The sequence below is a fragment of the Mirounga leonina genome, unplaced genomic scaffold (genome assembly GCF_011800145.1).
Source record: "Mirounga leonina isolate KUSES-001 unplaced genomic scaffold, KU_Mleo_1.0 Mir_173, whole genome shotgun sequence".
Lineage (NCBI taxonomy): Eukaryota > Metazoa > Chordata > Mammalia > Carnivora > Phocidae > Mirounga > Mirounga leonina.
This window is the reverse complement of record NW_023270447.1, coordinates 89215423-89221671: the sequence shown is the minus strand read 5'-3', so window position 1 is coordinate 89221671 and position 6249 is coordinate 89215423. Positions and strand designations below refer to the sequence as shown.

General features: G+C 38.9%; 1 protein-coding gene across 1 annotated transcript in view; it reads left to right on the top strand.

The window, feature by feature from the left end:
* The window catches only part of LOC118020052 (calmodulin-binding transcription activator 1), a 642738-nt gene that overhangs the window by 157896 nt on the left and 478593 nt on the right, over nt 1–6249 (top strand). The gene's annotated exons all lie outside the window — the stretch shown is intronic.

Sequence of the window (6249 nt, the reverse complement as noted above, 5' to 3'; positions counted from 1 at the left end):
GGCCCCTCCCCCACACGGAAACCCCTCCCCACAAAGGTCCCTCCCACCTGCCATAGCTCCTCCCACACACAGGCTCCTCCCCCATACTGAGGCTCCTACCACATTGACTCACTTCCCGTGAAGCTCCACCTGAGGAAAAGGCTTGAACACTTGGAAAGAACAAAAGTCTGTTCTCTCTCCAGTGACTTTGCTCCTGTCTCTGTGCCACCAAGTGGAGAGTGTGGAACGGGAAAGTGTGGAACGGGAAAGATCCCGTTCTCCACTCCTGCCCCTGGGTAGGCTGTATCTCTGCTGAGATGTTTAAAAGGCTCTTTTAAAAGGTTGTGGACAGTTATCCTCTGTTTGTGTCTCTGCCCTGATTTATATTCAAGTGACTATTAATGGCCTACCAAATGAAAGCTCAGCATTTGTAATTAGGCTGGCAAATTCTGCGTAACAGTTTCGACTGTGTATTGGGGCAAGGAGGGAGCATGTGGTAATAGCATTGAACTAAGCCACACCTCCTCCCCTAGCCTGCTGATTAACCCCAGGTTCACTTGGGGCTGTCTGGTACTCTGCTAATCAATGAAGTAGCTGGCTCTTTGCATTTACATCCTGACGTGACTCTTAGCCAAGGGCTTCTGGCTTTTGTTCCAAAATGCTCTCTGTGTTCAAAGAGGGTGCCTCTCAGCTATGCCGCTTCTGCCAAGGGAGCTGGCTCCGTGAGTGGGCAGGGAGGGTGTTCCCTAAAGAAGCAAAAGGGAAAGGGTCCTGTAGAGTAGCCAGGGTGCAGAGAGCTCCCTGCAGTTGGTTTGGACACGCAGGATGAAGCTGTCTTCAGTTTCTTCATAAGACGTCTTGCCGTAATTCAGCTAAATAGATCATGGTGCTGTGGCAAGAATCGTAACCTCAGCGATTTCCTTGGGTTGTGTTGTATTAATCTTTTAAAAACACAACTGGACTGGAAACATCCATTTTCAGAGCAGTAGGTTGCTTGGCTCTGACTGTGGAAGTGCTCTCCAGCATTCTGGCAGAGTGGACAGGTGTGAATAGCCTAGGAGCTGAGAGTTCTTTCTAGAATGATTAAGGAAAGGTGCCCTAAGTGAGGAACACCTGCACTGTAGCCCCAGGGTGTCTTCATGACCAAGGCAAGGCATTTCTGCGTCCCTCTGTGGCCACTACTCCCAGATGCATGGATGAATAAATGATGGTATGGATATTGCCTTGTGCATAGCAGGTGCTTAATTTGTGCACCCAGAAAAAAAGGGGATTAATAACAATTCAAAATAGTTATAGAACAGCTTTGAATAGCTATGCACTAAGTAACACAGAAATCATCTTTATAAAGCAGAAACTATAAAGAAACAAGGAGACTTAGATAGAAACATGCCAATAATGGAAGATTTTAACATAACCACACTCAGCACAATATAGATCAAGTGGACAAAAAATGTAACAACATAATTAATGAAGTAGATAATTAATATGCATATATATGTATTAGTTTATGCCATCATAATACAGACTATACTTTCTTCTTAAGTCGAACATTTGCAAAAATGTGTCGTGTATTAGGTTACAAAGAAGACTTCAGTACACTCTATAAAGTAGAAATATTACAATACTCTGATCATAATGTGCTAAAACTGGACATTAACAAAAACCAAAACCAAAAAGACACTTTCATCTAGAAGTTTTAAAAACTCTATTAAACAACTCTTGGATGAAAGAGGGAAAACAAATAAATTGAAAGTGGAAAAGAAATAATGATACTAAACATACTACCTAGCAGAATTTATGGAATACATTCAGATCAGATGAAAATTCATATCCCCAAACATTTTTATCAATAAAAAAAAGAAATGAACTAAATTCTCAGCTTGAAAGCTAGGAAAAGAACCAGAAAGTAAACTAAAAGAAAGCACAAGAAAGAAAAATAAGGCACAGAATAGAGGAATAATAGATGTAATTAATAACTCAAAAAATCTAGTTTGAAACATTCACAAAATGGACAAAATGGTTGCTAACAATAAAAAATTGGGAGAAAACACAAATATATAAAATAAGAATTGACGAGGGGGATCACTGAGATAGAAGAAATTAAATACATTATGAGACAATCTTTCAGACTTCTATAAAAATAAAACCTGGATAAAATACAGTGCCAAAATCAGCTCCATTCATTACAAAAAGCTTAGATAAACTGATTTCCATGAAATATCTAGAAAAAATCATTCAAAAAGCACCAGGTCTACATGGTTTCGCAGGGGAATCCTACCAAACTTCCAAAGACTAGATGTTCTCCATTCTTTGTGAGTTGTTGCAGAGTATTGAAAATAAAGGAATAATTTTAGTTCTTTTTTGAAAGCAAGTATAACATTGATACCTAAATTTTTTAAAAAGCAAGCACAAAAAATGAAATTATAGAATATCCCTTATAAATATTAAAGCAAAAGTGCTAAACAAAGTATTCATAAATTGAACCCAATACATTAAGAAATCAATGCACCATGACCAAATAATTTTTTTCAGCAATGCAAGGTTGGTTCAACATGAGGAAATCCACTAATATAATAATATACTTAAGGGAAAAAAAATCATATGATTACCTCCATAGATGCTGAAAAACCTTTTATAGAATTCAACACCAATGCCTTATATATCAGTTAAGAAAACAAGAATGGATGGATACTTCTTACTATGATAAAATATTTTAGATGCCTGAATTCTATAGTTGGCATCTTATTTGATGAGGAAACACTCGAGACATTTCCACAAAGATCATTATCAAGGCAAGGATGCCCATATATCCACTACTATCTCACAATTGTACTGGAGGTATTAGATATTAGCGGCATGAATATTAGAAAAGAAGAATTAAAATTACCTTGAATTGCACATGATATGATAATATACTGGGAAAGCCCTAGAGAGTCAATGACAAAAGTAAATCAAACAATAAAATCACTTTTTTAGCAGGATGAAAAATTAACATACAGAAATCAATAGCTTTCTTTCTTTTTTAAAAAAAATTTTTATTGTTATGTTAATCACCATACATTACATCATTAGTTTTTGATGTAGTGTTCCATGATTCATTGTTTGTGTATAACACCCAGGGCTCCATGCAGAACGTGCCCTCTTTAATACCCATCACCAGGGTAACCCATCCTCCCACCCCCCTCCCCTCTAGAACCCTCAGTTTGTTTTTCAGAGTCCATCGTCTCTCATGGTTTGTCTCCCCCTCCGATTTTACCCCCTTCATCCTTCCCCTCCCGCTATCTTCTTCTTTTTTCAATAGCTTTCTTATACATAAATAAGAATGAATTAGAGGATACAATAGCAACAGAGAAGATAAAATACTTAGAAATAAACTTAGCAAGAAATGGGCAAAGCCTATATCAGGAAAATAATACACTTTTGAAAGACGCAAAAGTAGTTTTGAACAAATAGGAAGACATCCCTTGGAATTGGATGAGATGACTTAACATCATAAAAAAGCCGGTTTTGCTTTTCAAAATCCCAGTGAAAACACCAATAAGCTTTTTTATGGAGATAAGACAGTTGATACTCCAGTTCATATGAAAAAGCAAACATGCAATAACCATGAAAATCCTGAAAAATAAAAGCTACTTGGGGGAATAGCTCTACCAGACATTAAAATGAACTAGAAAGCCTCTATAATTAAACTAGTGTGGTATTGTGTGAACAGACAAAACAGTGATGGAACTGAATGCAAAGCCCAGAAGTAGAGCCAATGGCATTTAGAAATTTAGTATTGATAAAGGTGGCATCTCACACTGTGGGAGCAGATTAACTTTTCAGTGCATTGTGCGGGGACTGCTGGCTATCCCCTTGGGAAAAGAGAAAATTAGATATATTTCTTACACTGTACATAAGAATAAACTCCAAATGGGACCTAAATATAAAAAATGAAATCATAAAAGTACTGCAGGAAAACCTGAGTGAATTTCCTTCTAACATGGGTGTAGGGGAAGGTTTTCTGACTATCACTCAAACTCTAGATTTAGTAAGAGAAAAGATCGATACATTTGATTATGTGACACTGAACATTTTTGACAGGGCAAAAAACCCAAAGCACCATAAGCACAGTCAAAATGTAAATGACGAAGTGGGAGCAAATATTTGTAACATCAGATATGAAGGGTTAATATCTTTTTTTAAAAATCTTATTTATTTGAGAGAGAGAGAGCAAGAGAGAGCGCATAGGCGGGAGCAGAGGGAGAGGGAAAAGCAGACTCCCCGCCGAGCAGGGAGCCTGCTGTGGGACTCGGTCCAGGACCCCGAGATCATGACCTGAGCCAAAGGCATACGCTTAACTGACTGAGCCACCCAACTGCCCCAAGGGTTAATATCTTTCATATATAAAATGCTGTTAAGGGGCACCTGGGTGGCTCAGTCGTTAAGCGTCTGCCTTCGGCTCAGGTCGTGATCCCAGGATCCTGGGATCAAGCCCCACATCGGGCTCCCTGCTCAGCGGGAAGCCTGCTTCTCCCTCTCCCACTCCCCCTGCTTGTGTTCCCTCTCTCACTGTGTCTCTCTCTGTCAAATAAATAAATAAAATCTTTAAAAAAAAAAAGCTGTTAAAAATAGGGGAAAGGGGAACCTAATAGAAAAGTGAGCAGAAGATGTAAAAAAAGATAACTCATATATACAGAGAGCTGACTGGTGGTTGTCAGAGGTCAGGCATGGCGGGCGGGGGCGGAGAAATGGACAAACTGGGTTTTTTGAGGGGGTTGCTGTTGTTGTTTTGGTTTAAATTGAATTTAAAAAAATGAAAACAAGATAATTTGCATAAAAGAAATTCAGGTGGCCTTTAAACATATGACAAGATTTTCAACCTCACTTATAATCAGAGAAATGCAAATTGAGTGGACTCTGAGATACCATTTTTCACCTGTCAGTTTGGCTCAACAACACATCTGTTGGCAAAGCTGTGGGGAAACAGGGGCGCCTGGGTGGCTCAGTCAGTTGCGCGGCTGCCTTCGGCTCAGGTCATGATCCCAGGGTCATGGGATCGAGTCCCACATCGGGCTCCCTGCTCTGCGGGGAGCCTGCTTCCCCCTCTCCCACTCCCCCTGCTTGTGTTCCCTCTCTCGCTGTGTCTCTCTCTGTCAAATAAATAAATAAAACCTTTAACAAAAAAAAAAGCTGTGGGGAAACAGGCTCTCACATACATTGCTGGTGGGAATGCAAATGGGTACAACCCTGTCAAAGGAAAATTTGGCAATATTTATCACAACTACCTTTGCATTTACATTTGCATGTCATGCCAGACATCCTACTTCTAAGAGTTAAGCCTGAAAATATGTCTCAAAAGTATGAGAATGCTCACACACAAGATTATTCATTCCAGAATTATTTGTAATTGCAAAGTATTGGCAGCAGTCTAATGTCCAAACATGATGGAGTGGTTGGATAATCATTGGTATGCACATACAATGGAGAATACATACTTGTCAAAAGAAAGAAGGAGGTCTCTATGAACTGGCATGGGGGACTTCCAGGATATAGGGTAAGTGACAAAAGCAAAGCGTGGAAGAGTGTCTTTATGAGGGGCGAGAGCAGGAATTGAATGCAGATGAACACAAGAGTACTTCCTGGGGCTGATAGAGTGTTATAAAACTGGATGGTGGTGATAGTTACCACTATATACTTTTATCAAAACTCATCAGACTGTACACCTATAGTGAGTGAATTTTACCGTATAAAAAATATACCTAAACAAAGCCATTAAAAGAACTCTTTTAGTATGCTACCGTTGTGTAATAAAGGTAAAACAAGAAAATGTGTACACATCTGTGTGTTTCAGCAAAAAAGAATCATAGGAAAGGTAAACTAGAATCTAATGAGATCGATTACCTTTGGAGGTGGTTGGGACAGTGTTGTAAGGATAGGAGAATGGCAGTGGGACAGAAGTGATGATGAGTGAGATTCTCTGAGATATATTTTTATATACGTTTGACATTTATAAACATGTCAATATTTCACATGGATTATAAACCACACTGAAGGTGAGGAAACTCCCTACGTGACTTTGGATTCAGTATTTTGACCAAACCCCTGGAGGCTAATAACAAAAAATAATTGTAAATAAGTATATTGTTACTCTAACTGGTAGGCTTGTCTTTTGAAGGGATGTGGATTAATAACTCTGGAATTATTTGTATTCAAGATAGAGGAAATATATAAATTTATTGGAAGTAATGGGAGCCAGTTTTCTCCAAATCAGGGAAGGAAGTTACTCAC